Here is a 13,960-nt window from a genome sequence, read left to right as displayed (position 1 = left end):
CATATGTCTGTGACAATTACAGCGCCATCTATCACAAAGCGAAACAAGTGTTCCAACTAAAACATTCATATTTATTTAAGTACTACACGAATATGTAATAAATAATGGGGGTTCCTATTTAAAAAAAATACGCAGTTGATATCCGTTTGACCTATGGCAGCTCCATCTAGCGGGCCAACAATAGCGCCATCTGGTTTCCTCCTTCAAGCTAGGCAAGTTTCGTTCTTTGTAGTTTTTTCGTTTTACGCTTATTTCGTGAGATATTTGGCCCGGTCACGATCAGTCGACCATCCTGTATAGTCCATAAAATGGAATAAGTGACCAAAATTTTCAATTTCTTTTATTGAGTAGCTATCTAGTTTTGTAGCTTTTTAAGAATATTAGATTCAGTGACCTGGGTGTTGTTTCGATTTCTCTATCCTCAAACTGCGTTGCATTTTTGAATAAACTTATAGGCTGATTACCCAGCATGTAAGGTTGTTCCTTCTTACTCTGTAAGTTCTGCCTATCGAACGATCACTGCAATCTTTTATAAGATCACCAATAGCATCTTCTTCCACCTCTTCTTTAGCTTTCAAATGTCATTTGAGAGATCTTGTGATAGGCGTAAACTTGTTTCTGTGTGACTGGTCTCATTCCATCAGCTTGTTCCACTGAAATCTGTCAAAAGCCTTTTCTAATTCTATAAAGACAGCAAAGATTTCTCTACCCTTTTCCATATATCTTTCCCCTATAGTTCTTAACAAGAGATGCTATTGACCTGCTAAGAACTATAGGGGAAAGAGATATGGAAAAGGGTAGAGAAATCTTTGCTGTCTTTATAGATTAAGAAAAGGCTTTTGACAGAGTTCAGTGGAACAAGCTCATGGATATCTTGAAGAGGAAAGGAGTAGATTGGAAAGAGAGACGACTGATACAGAATCTATATTTACACCAGAAAGTAAGGATAAGGATTGGAAATGAAATATCAGAAGGAAGCAGCATTGGACGATGTGTTAGACAAGGTTGTTGCCTTTTTCACTGTTGTTCAACGTATACCTTGAAGAGATTATTGTGAAAAGTTTAGATGGGAAAAGAGGAATATGCATTGGTGGAAAGAGAATAGAATGTATAAGATTTACTGATGACATGGTATTAGTGTCAGAAAGTGAGCGGACAGTGAATAACATGCTCAAAGATCTGAATGAAGCTTGTGTGGAATATGGGATGCAAATAAATACAGCAAAAACAAAGGTATGGTCATCAGTACAAGACGCAGACTGTCCAATATTAAAATAGGACAATCTACCATTAGCCAAGTAAGTCAATTTAAATATCTCGGAGGCACAATAACTGAAGACTTGAGACGTCACCAGGAGGTGAAAACTCCAACTGCCATAGAAAAGGAGGCACTCAACAGAAAGAGGAGACTATTATGTGGCAAATTAGATAACGGACTAAGGAAAAGGCTTGGCAAATGTTTTGTCTGGAGTGTGGCACTATATGGGGCAGAAACATGGACACTGAGACGAGAGGATGAAAAAAGGTTAGACGCATTTGAGATGTGGATGTGGAGGAGAATGGAGAGAATAAGCTGGTTGGAAAGAGTGAGTAATGAAAGATTATTGGAAAGGGTTGGTGAGAGAAGATGTCTGCTGAAGGTTGTAAGAGAAAGCAAAAAGAACTGGTTGGGACATTCATTGAGAAGGAAGTGCTTGCTAGTAGATGCTTCTCCAAGACTGAGAGGAAGAAGGAGATACAAGGTGATAGATGACATAAAGGGAAGAGGAAATTATGCAGACCTGAAGAGGATGTCAGAAGACTGGACAGCCTGGAGAACTACCATGTGAAAACCTGCCTTTAGGCAGAACACTGATGATGATGATGATGGTCTCATTCCAGAAGCCCTAGCTTGAGCAACCACTTTAGGTTTTGTCTAAATGCTTTCGTAATCGAAGCAGACTTTGGTACGGTATACGTATTATGTACACTCCTGTTTCCTTTCTTTCCAATTGCATGAAGCAGTACAATTAACCTAGTGAGGATGGGTGCTACCACAGAATGGGTCAAACCGGCAGTAGCTGGCACTACAGAGGCTGTGTCACAGCAGCTCCCTGGGCTAGTATCGGAAAGCCAGAGTGGTCCAGTATAATATATACTCGACACTCTGTTATTCACTCACAAGAAAACGATTGTGCGCTGTGGGAACCCGTAATATTATTTATAACAGACCCATGACAATCCTCTTGTCAAGAATTTGAAGAAAAACTCAACATGATGGACCAAATTTAGCGATCCTTTCAAGACAATTCGTCAAATAATAATAACTTAACATTCAGATCTGGTAAAGAATGCATTGATTCAAATCTGCTATAAGGTAAGAGCACATTCACGCGAAAATGGAATTAGAACTCAAGAAAAATAATTAAGCACCCTCCCAGAAACGTATTACCCTCACCACCGGACGAATCCATCCGTTTGTTCGAAAGGGGTGGCCACCTCAGTTTGGCGTCGTCAGCTCTGTACCCTCCACCCACTAGAAGCGCTGTCTTATTTGTTTATGCGCTGATTTTATTAGTTGGTACTCTAGTCAGAGGATACTGACTTGTCGAATTATTAATCCGCTGGCATCTATATTACTAAATGCGTAACCCAGTCCTGGGGGATAATCTTGCCTATCTAATGGCTTCTAGGATTTAACAAAGACGGAAACGAAACTCTTTGATGAGACCCTGAAGACCATTTGATATAGACTGACTGCCGTGTCAGCCTCTGGCGTGTGGTGTCATGAAGATGTGGAATGGAGGGGCATGAGATCAGCACACCACACTCCTTGCTGTCAACAATAATACTTCATATAATTATTGACTGAATTTAAAAAAAAACTGAAATACTGTCATAATCTATTCATTAAAAGGCGTAATCCCACGTTAAAAGTTTAACACAATGAGGTAGATAATAAATTTCGAACCTCTGTATGTATTGTGAGATTGCTGAGTTCACGGAGCGCAAATTACCCAGAATAAAATCATTCAGTATTTGTGCACAACGTTTTAATCAAACAGCATGCTCATATGCCAGTGAATGTACTCGTACCTTCAAAATTGTATCACTGTCCGGCACATAGTTTGTAAGTGGGCTGTTTAGGTTTTTATGTTGGTAACGTCACGTAGCGCTCTTTATGAAAATCACTGACTGTGCTGTGTGCAGTCTGCGGCTGGTTTGCATTGTTGGAATTTGCTATTGTAGTGTTGGGCAGTTGGCTGTTAAGAGCGCGTAGCGTTGCGCAGTTGGAGATGAGTTGCCAGCAGTGGTGGATGTGGAGAGAGAAATGGCGGAGTTTTGAGAGCGGATGATCTGGACGTGTGTCCATCAGAGACAGTAAATTTGTAATATTTGTGTTCTTCCTGTCTTTATATGTTTATCTGATAAAGAGATATGTAGTAGAATTTTTCTAATAACATGTTATTTACTTTGTAAAGATGTTTAGACATTATTTATTCTGTTCTGTTTTAATGCTCACGTGTGAAACTAATGTTTTGAAAACTATTCTCATTATTTTATATATTTACTTATGGCATAATTCCTGTAACACTGACGTATATGTCTATTTCTATTCTTTTGTAAAGCCCGTATTACTACAAATATCATCCATATTATTAAGTATATGATGTATTTTGTACCTTTGTAATTGTATTCTCATGTCGAAATTTAAAATTGTAATTGACACCAGTTTATCAAATTAAGTAACTTGTAAGCATTCATTTCAGTGCACACATTTCTGTTGGTCGTAGTATATGCGCAATATGTGAGAAGTTGGGACTGTTAGTGTTTTCACGTGTGTTGATAATTCAGCAAGGGACTGGTTAACAGCATTGCTGGTTCTCAGGACATTTCAAAAAAAAATGTTTTGTGAGTGCACAAGTGGTGGTTTATGGACTTGCTATATTGTCCGCAAGACTCTTCGATGGTAATTGTGGACCTACACAATCGCAACAGATGGCTGCTGGCCATCTCTACAAGAACTGCAGTGGGTCTGCACCTCTGGTGGCCCACCAATACCGTAATCTCTACCAGGACTACAGTGGGTTTATTTATTTATTTATTTAAATGTCAAGTTCTGTAGGACCAAACTGAGGAGCAAATCTCCAAGGTCATGGAACGTGTCAGTACATGAACTTACAACATAAAAAGTAATAACAGATAAAAATAAATGTTCATGAACCTGAAAGAAAATCAGTCCATAAGTTTAAGCGAACGCTATCAGCAATACAACGAGAATCGTCTTAATTTTTCAAGGAACTCCTCGAAAGAATCGAAGGAGTGACCCATAAGGAAACTCTTCAGTTTCGATTTGAAAGCGCGAGCATTACTGCTAAGATTTTTTAATCTTACCTCACAAGGTAAGGTCTGCTCTGTGATGACCCACCTACCAATATTCTTCACAACTTCGACTGCCTTTGCAGTGGGTTTGCTCTGTTGTGACCCATTACCTGTCTGCATGTCAAGAGTCAGCACTGTCTTCCCGTTGGAAGGACAACACTACTTCTTCAAGACTGCATGGAAATCCACTACTTCAGTGTGCATTTTCTTCCACTGCTCAGACTTTTGGAAAACAAAAAACACTGCAATTTTACTGTGATGAATGATCAGGACTGTCTTTATGGACTGTGAGAAAATTTTAGCTTTTGACAAACATTGTACCAATAAGTGTGTGCATTTGATATCTTTGTTATTGTCATTATGAAAAGTTTTTTCAAATCTGTATTGGCCACGGCCCAAAACAACTTGTAAAATTTTTTGTGGGGAACGTGGGGGCTATGTAAGTAGGCTGTTTAGGTTTTTATGTTGGTAACGTCACGTAGCACTCTGTATGAAAATCACTGACTGTGCTGTGTGCAGTCTGTGGCTGGTTTGCATTGTTGGAATTTTCTATTGTAGTGTTGGGCAGTTGGCTGTTAACAGCGCATAGCGTTGCGCAGTTGGAGGTGAGCTCCCAGCAGAGGTGGATGTGGGGAGGGAAATGGCACAATTTTGAGAGCAGATGATCTGGACGTGTGTCCATCAGAGACAGTAAATTTGTAAGACTGGATGTCATGAACTGCTATGTATATTACGACTTGTGAACACTATTAAGGTAAATACATTGTTTGTTTCTATCGAAATCTTTCATTTGCTAACTATGCCTATCAGTAGGTAGTGCCTTCAGTGGTTAGAATCTTTTATTTAGCTGGCGGTATTGGCCCTCGCTGTATTGCAGTAGTTCGAGTAACGAAGATTTTTGTGATGTAAGTGATTCATGAAAGGTATAGGTTATTGTTAGCCAGTTGCATTCTTTTGTAGAGATTATTGAAAGTCAGATTACGTTGCGCTAAAAATATTGTGTGTCGGTTTCGTGTTGATCAGAATAAGTAAAGAGAGAAATGTCTGAGTACATTCAGTTCTGCTCAGCTGTTTGAAGATCAAATAATGTAAGAGGTTTATCATCACAGTAATTCATAAATTTTTCTAAGGGGACGTTTCAAGTTTAGGAGATGTGACGTCATAAACTTTGAGATGCACGAAAAACTCTCTTTTGCATAAAATGGAGTCCAGATTACCCCAAATATACCCATTCAGTGTTTGGTAATGAGAACACTTAGCGACTTGTAAGAAACTTTAAACATAATTTTAAACCTGTTCCAGACTTTTTCTTGTTTACATGCTTCATCTATAGCTACATGAATACTCTGCAGTAGACACTTTAAGTTCCTGGCAGAGGGTTCATGGAAGCACAAATTCTAATGTTGGTCTCTTCTTCCAGATTACTTGCTCTTGTATCGGGCCAAAAATTTTCCTGAGAATTTTCCTTTCTTGTTTCTCTATTTCTTCGATTTTAGTTTGCCCATCTATTTGTGTTGTTTGAGATGCATACAGTGCCTCCGGAAGTACGACAGTGTTGTAGTGCCTCAATTTTGCGTTAATGGATATGGACTTTTTGTTATAATAGTTCCATGTGAGTTTGTATGCTTTCTGTAGTTTTTTTATTCTTTCCTCATTGGTATTTAGGTTGATCCCTGATGGCTGGATGATTTCTCCCAGGTACTTAAAATGTGGTACTTGTACGATTTTCCCATGGGTTGTCACAATAGGCAATTTGTCTTGTGGCACTCTTTCTATGTACTGGATTTTCTCATATGAGATTTGCAGGCCAGTTCTTTGTGCAATTTCGTGTAACTTCTCTATGGCGTTAGTGGCTTCTTTTCTATTATTTGTGAGGATTGCAAGGTCATCCGCAAAAGCTAAACACTTCACATTGAATCTGTTATCTTTTCTAATGCCAATTTGGATTCCTTTGACTTCTTTTTCCCATGTCCTGATAATTTTTTCAAGAATGATATTGAAGAGTAATGGTGAAAGTCTGTCACCCTGTCGCACTCCAGTTTGGGTTTCAAATGGTTCCGAGATATCCCCCATAAATTTAACCTTGGAGACCGTGTCAGTTAATGTTTCCCGAATGATTGCTCTTGTCTTTCTGTCAATGCTGAATTCTTCCAGCGTCTTGCAGAGCGCTACTCTGTTTATTGAGTCGTAGGCCTTTTTAAAATCTACAAAAGTGACCACTGTGTTTCGGGTGTTTCTCATCTGGAGAATCATTTTCAGTTTCCATATCTGCTCTATGCATGATCGCTCCTTGCGAAAACCAGCCTGGTATTCTCCTATTTGTGAATCAGCTTGTTCTTCTAATCTATTCATGAGAACTTTTGATAGGATTTTATATGTGACCGGTACGAGTGAGATACCCCTGTAATTATTTGGTTGAGTTTTGTCCCCTTTTTTGTGGAGTGGATGGATGAGTGCGCATTTCCATTCAGAAGGGATCTGTTCTGTATCCCAAATGTTTAATATGATTTTGTGAATTTTTCCTGTTAATCTTTCATAATTTAGTTTCCATAGTTCTGCAATAATTCCATCTTCTCCTGGGGCTCTATTGTTTTTCAGTGTCTTGATAATTTCTAATATTTCGTTGATGGTTGGCGGTTTAGCGTCAGGATTTGGTGTAGACGTCTAGTAGTGAATATCCTCTGTAGGTCTTTCGCAGTTGAGAAGTTTGTTGAAATAGTCTGCGAGGATTTGGCAGTTATTCTTCGTGTTAGTTTCTAGTGAACCATCCGGTTTCTTGAAGCAAAGATTGGGTGGCTGGTATCCTGCAATATGTTCTTTAAACGTCTTATAAAAATTCCTGGTGTTGTTCTTCTTAAAGTCTTGTTCTATCTCATCTAGTCGCCGTTTGTCATAATTTCTTTTTTCCCTCCGAATAGTTTTCGATGTTTGTTTTCGGATTACTAGAAATTGTTGCCATTTTTCTGATGTTTTGTGACTATTGAAGTTTTTCCAGGCATTGGTCCTTTCTTCTATTGCTTGGTCACATATTATATTCCACCACCTGTGTTTTCTCCTTCTGGGGGGTTGACCCAATTTCATCGTGGATCTGAGGACGTCCACAAGTTCTGTCCATTTTGTGGTGTTTGTCTGACTAATTTCCTGTAAGATGTTTTCCTTGTTGAGTTTTATGTATTCGGGGTCTGGTCTCAGCACTTTGGTTAGTTTTGGCTTTTTTCTATTGGGTTGTAATCTGGTCTTTATCTGTAGAATATGGTGGTCTGAGTCAAAAAATCCTCTTCTTGTTTTCACATTCAGAATTTCTGCTGTGTTACTCTTGGAGATGCCCACATGGTCTATCTGGAATTCACCCAACATTGTGTTGGGCGACTTCCAAGTATACAGTTTCTTGTTGGGTTTTTTGAATTGTGTTGACATAATTACAGGGCCGAAATTTTCGCAAAAGCTTATCAATCTTTCCCCATTCTTGTTAGTCCTCTTGTGAGCTGTATGGATTCCGGTGAATTTCCTGTATTTTTTCTCTTTGCCTAACTGTGCGTTAAAGTCGCCTAACAAGATTATCACATGGTGTTTGGCAATTTTGTTTGTCGTCTCTTCAAGGTCATTCCAGATGTCATCCACTTTCTAGCGATTCTTCCTGTTATAGTTATTTGTGGGTGCGTGTGCGCTGATGAAGGTATATGCTTTGTTGGCCTATTTGACGGTGAGCGTTGATATACGTTCTGAGGTAGACTGGAAGTCAATGACAGAGTCGCTGATAGATTTGTGGACTGCAAATGCTATACCAAACTGTTTGAGTCCTTTCTCATTAGTTTTCCTTTGTAGATCCTGTAATTGTCAGTATCAAAATGGTTTTCGTCTGTAAATCGTGTTTCCTGGATTGCAAGGATTTTGATCTGGAATTTTTGCAGCACATCTGTAAGTTGTTTGATCTTGCCCAGTTTGAAAAGAGTATTAGTATTAAGTGCACCGATGAAGTGTCTTTGTTTGTGTGTAATCATTTTGACGTCGTCTGGTTCTCAACCTTAGGCGCAACATGATGCTCCTGGTCCCCCGGAATCCGATGACCATGTAAAGCCAGCCTTGCGACTGGTGCCCGGGGTAGTGGATTCATTCCTTGTGTTATCATCATGTTTGGTTTTCAAGTTGAAAACTAACTTGGTGGTGGTCCTTCCGAGGAAAGATCACGAGGAATACGACTTGATTGTTGAGATCAAGAAGGTTGCTGCAGCCGCACCATCTAGGCGAACAGACGCTGACCCCTAACCGCTGGATACCAGGCAGACGTTAGTGGATTTCGGTTGATAGTTTTAGTCCACCCCGGGTATTTTATTTCCCCGGTACCCTCCATATCTGGAGAGCATTCCCCTATCCGCCACCTGGGGATTATTATTATTTATGTACATATAAACCCTCAGAGCACAAGTCCTATTCACTGTTGTCCAGTTATTTGTAATTTATTTAGTTTTAACTTACAATTCACACGGGTTAAATTAACAGCCGAGTCCACATATGCCCATGGAAATATTTTGTTGTATAAAATCTGTAAGTTTACCAGGTGGCTTACCCGTTGACTCCCCTCCCCCAGTCCATGTTTTACTACTACATTTCCATCTCCTACGTTCGTACTATTAAATTACAGTTCACCACAACGATTAGATTTTCGTCTCCCTTACCGATGTGAATCATTTCTTTTATCTCCTCATACAGTCTTTCAGTCTCTTCATCATCTGCGGAGCCTGTAGGCATATAAACGTGCATACTGTGGTGGTAGTTTGCTTCGTTTCTGTCTTAGCTACGATTATGCGTTCAGTGTGTTGTTGGTATAAGCTTACCGGTAATCCTATCTTCTGATTCAGCCCTAGACCTACTCTTGCGTTACTCGCATGTGAATGTGCGTTCATAACGCGATATTCACCCCTCCATAAGTCCTATTCACACTTCACTAATTCACGTTATACATAACTCTTACAAAACATCCCCATTTCTCTTCTGAAACTGTCTAATCTACCTATTTGATTAAACTATCTCTCAAGTATCTAACATTACATTTTTCGAGGCATTGAACGACAGATTAGTTTTTCTTGATGACAACATCATACTAAACGGATTCGCCAAGATGTCCAAATGAGGGACTATTTAACCTCCAGAATATTTTACCCAAGAGGATGCCATCATTATAAAACCACACAGTAGGGCTGCGCTTCATTTTCCTCTTAATTTAAGCCGTTCTCAGTACCAACATGGCAAGGCAGTGTTGGTTAACGTTACTAGGCCAGGTCTGTCAACTATCCAGATTCTAGTGCATGGTTCTTATTATTTTACATTTTACATGAGGATATCAACTGAAAGTTAAATCACAAAATATTCTCTATAGAGTCTAGCAGTTAAGTTTATTAGGAGGCTCTTTGTCTTGCATCTTCAGTTATTCCCTGGGAAACGATACTTGGAACAAGATGATAATATTGATAGAAGAATTCAAAACTCAGACGAAATTTGATAGTTTTCCTGTATGTGATTCAGCATTACAATACATCCGCACTAAACGATCAGAGAAGAACGTTGCCATAAATAGAACTTTATCTGATGGTCACAAGATGACGTAAAAAATTTCGTGAAATACGATAAAGCACTTCTGCAGTTGGTTATTTAACTCTTATGACTCCGACACAGCTTCTGTCATTTCAGCAGGGATGCTGACTTTAGCTAACAACTAATATCAGCGATACAGCCGTGAAGAAATTGATTCTAGGTAATTGTAGCTCCTGTGAAAAAGAAGTATAAATGCGTATTATTCTTACACAAACGGAATTAGGAATTTGTTACCAACTGCAGCAAAATTCCAATTTTATTAATGATCGCCCCTGATTAACACAGAGTCAGAATCGACTACATGTGTTCTACACATGAGACGTCTAATGTTTGGATCCTCGTTATGCTTTTTGTATACTGTCTTTCAAACCTCCTTGGATCACAGATGAAAAACGTGAAAGACATGGGTGTAGTACTTCAAATTTTCATTTATTTATAACAGCACAACAGTACACAGTTGCACATAGCTTAATTAACAGCTATAATAAGAGGTCATTTTGATCTCAGTTGAATGGTAAGCAAGAACATAAAAGGAACTTCTGCCGCAGTGTGTAGGTGTTGGAAGTAATTACACACGTTCAGCAGTCACAAGAGTGTTCTGGAGAAAGAGAAATTTACTTTGATGGCGTCTGTTTATGAATGCACTTAGTAACAGGCGGTTGGTGTGTACTGCGAGGAAAATTTTCCACTTTGTAAAGCACTTGCATATGCTAAAGCCGTTACCCTAAAGACCACAGTAAAAGAGAGTAACACTTTTAATTCACGGTCGCCTCAATTTGCGAAACACAGAGCTGCAAATTATTTCTCTTGGAGTTTACGTTTTGTACACACTTAGTTCGTGTATCTGCTTAAAAACCTCATTTAACAGCACAAGAAACTAAAACAGAGAAATTACCAGCGAACAAGATTCTTTTTTTCTGTTCGTGAAAAGGTGGAACAACTGAAAACTTTTAAAACGTAGTTACCAAGTAACTAAGCTGCGTTATGATGAAACCTCGGCTTTGCTAAGAACTGTAGCGAAATTTACTCCTGACTAAAACTAATTACATGAAACAGCTTTATAGTATAAGTCTTTTCATTTTAAATTTGAAATATTGTTCAGCTTTTTAGTTCTTAAAGTCTTTCTGCAGTATTCTTCTGTTAACAGTGTCGTCGTGCGTATATATATTTAATTCGGCCTCACGAAATTGCTTCTGTCCTCATTCTGTGTCAAAATATTTTGGTAGCGTTGTAAAACACACGTAACCACAAAATCACACATTCGCCAATTTCATGCATGCGATATTTTTACGAAAGAGTGCAACATAAATACGAAATTGAGATATTTAAAGCGCCTGAATATACTTGCCACTGTATTGAGTTGTCATGCTGAGGAAGGAGGGATGTTTCAGTTTTCCTGTAGTGTACGATTACTCGCGAAAATCCCTAGCTAGGAGAAGCAGCATGAGAGGAGTGTTGGAGTTAACCTTGGTGAGAGGAGAATCTATATTTAGAGCCCACTTTGGCACACGTATTCTTGTCTGACCACTTGAACGTCTGAATAAAATAGCAGTCTTTTCGGCTATAATGTACAACATCTAGGAAATCAAGAGTCAAGATTTGTTAGTGAAAGGTAGAACGGTTAACGCAATTGGACACGAGCAGTCAGAAGCAAACGTATCGTACGAGTACATCTCTCAGTTTGATTACCTCACCCATTCCTGGTCTAAGTGAGTATTCTTCAAATTTACGTTCATAATCATTAACGGGTCTATGATTTTATGTGGGAAAAATTCAAAAGGACAGGGCTACCAAATTACGTGAGTGACCAACAGGGCTTCTTTCTTGTGCTTAATCAACGTTTATTATTTCAAGCCAGCATTTGGCAGGTAAAAGAAGCATGAACTAGTTTAATTGTACTTTCATGGCATGTTTTACCGTAGTACTATGCTAAATGATCTCATTACTTGATTGATTTATGCACCAGATATGCACAGGATGTGACATCACTAATTAACTGGCAGGGTTTATAACTGGGTTATAGTATACTCACTCTCCTACAATTAGAAACCAAGTGGCTCACGATACCAGCCACAAACTATTGTGTGCAGTGATTGAACATTTACAAATGGTACGTACATAAAGTGCAACTGCGTACTGGTTGAAAAAGTAAGGCAAATGACCATAAGAATAACAAATGAGTAAGACGGTTAGTATATCAGCCTAAGAATGTACACGAACGTGCGTTCATTACCTATTCTGAACCAAGCCAAGAAAGACGAATGCTCATTTTTTATGCAGCTGTGACCATCTGTTAGGATAGCATAACAGTGGCATACGCGTAACTCAACGTGTAATCGTTCTTGGCTCGATTGCAATTCGCACGAAAACATTCTTAAAAATTCACACTAACACGTGCAAATGAGTAAGACGGTTAGTATATCAGCCTAAGAATGTACACGAACGTGCGTTCATTACCTATTCTGAACCAAGCCAAGAAAGACGAATGCTCATTTTTTATGCAGCTGTGACCATCTGTTAGGATAGCATAACAGTGGCATACGCGTTACTCAACGTGTAATCGTTCTTGGCTCGATTGCAATTCGCACGAAAACATTCTTAAAAATTCACACTAACACGTGCACACTGCCTGATCGGAGAACTATTCAAGAGCGATAGGTGTCATGTATAATTTTACTATGTGAATTTTTGGTATCTGAATCGATTGCAACCGAGCAGCGATGCGATACGCTGTATCGCAGAAGTTAAGCTAATATCTTTGAGCTGCACGAGGGCGCAGGGGAACAGTCGAAGTTTAGCCGTGTTTAAATAAGGCAGACAATGCTTACCTCTGGTAGCGAGTGCAGTCAAAGTACAACTGTGTTGGAGTTAAGCTGATAATTTTAAGCAGTGTTAGTGAGGAATCTATGGTGATATTATGATTCAAATTAAAATTTATCATTTGTTCAATCAACATGACTATGAAACTAATCTGTGAATGAAGAAATCTAGTGGAATGTGAGGTAAATACAATAATGATGTTATTATTTACTAGTGCTACGCTATCGAACGAACTTTGTTATTGTACTGAAAGTACAGAGGAGAGGAAAGTGTACTGTTTCGATATTGAGAAGTTCATTAAATTTAAAATCTACCTTGAGCACTTTTTCTCAATATACGAAGAAAACAGAGTTGTCATTTATGTGCATATTTCATTTTCTTGCCAACCTTTCTCTTACAATTCTTTTTTAATGGATGATCCAACAAAGTATGTTCGATTTGCAATTAACAGAGAACTTATTGCACCTATCGAGTGTCTCTGCGGATACTGTAATTTGCAGCTTTAGCATAGCGGCGCGCGAGACAGAGCAGTACTGCAACGAGTTATCCAGATTTGCGCAGATTAGAAGCAAGGAGAAAATATTTTGATAGTTTTATTTATTCAATCATGGCCAACTTACGTTATTCAGACACACTTTTTTTGATCAAATTTTTGCAAAACTAATCAATCTAGATTTCATGTCAAAGTTATTCAGGCTTTTTATATTGTTGAAAATTCTTGCAGTCAGATTACTAACTTTTACAGCATGAAAGACTTCACGTTTCAAAATGAGAATTAATTACTAGTACAGTGCAGCTTTGGCATCACTTTACGACAGTTGATTTACTATCACAGCTCTGGCTCACTGAGTACATTAGGCAATTAATACTTTTATTTATTTAAAAATAACTTCCAGTGTGCTGTCATAGCCATGTGGGTACTGGGGGACAATGGCAGAAATATGTGTCACCAAATGTCGATAATATCTGCAATTCTAGAGCTTAAGAGCTGGACGAATGTTGGTGCATATTGACGGCTCAGAGCCTGCACAGCGGGGCTCCCATGAGACTATGGTTTCGATACTAAATTTAAGAGAAATATCTAAATTAATGGGCCTTGAAACACTTGTCTAATATAAACAGACTTGAAAGAAAACGTATTAATCGAATACTTCCTAAATAACTGATTTTTGTATATGATACTGCA

The sequence above is a fragment of the Schistocerca cancellata genome, chromosome 8 (assembly GCF_023864275.1).
Source record: "Schistocerca cancellata isolate TAMUIC-IGC-003103 chromosome 8, iqSchCanc2.1, whole genome shotgun sequence".
NCBI classification, from domain to species: domain Eukaryota; kingdom Metazoa; phylum Arthropoda; class Insecta; order Orthoptera; family Acrididae; genus Schistocerca; species Schistocerca cancellata.
The sequence above is the reverse complement of the archived record's forward strand: the minus strand, read 5'-3'. Positions refer to the sequence as shown.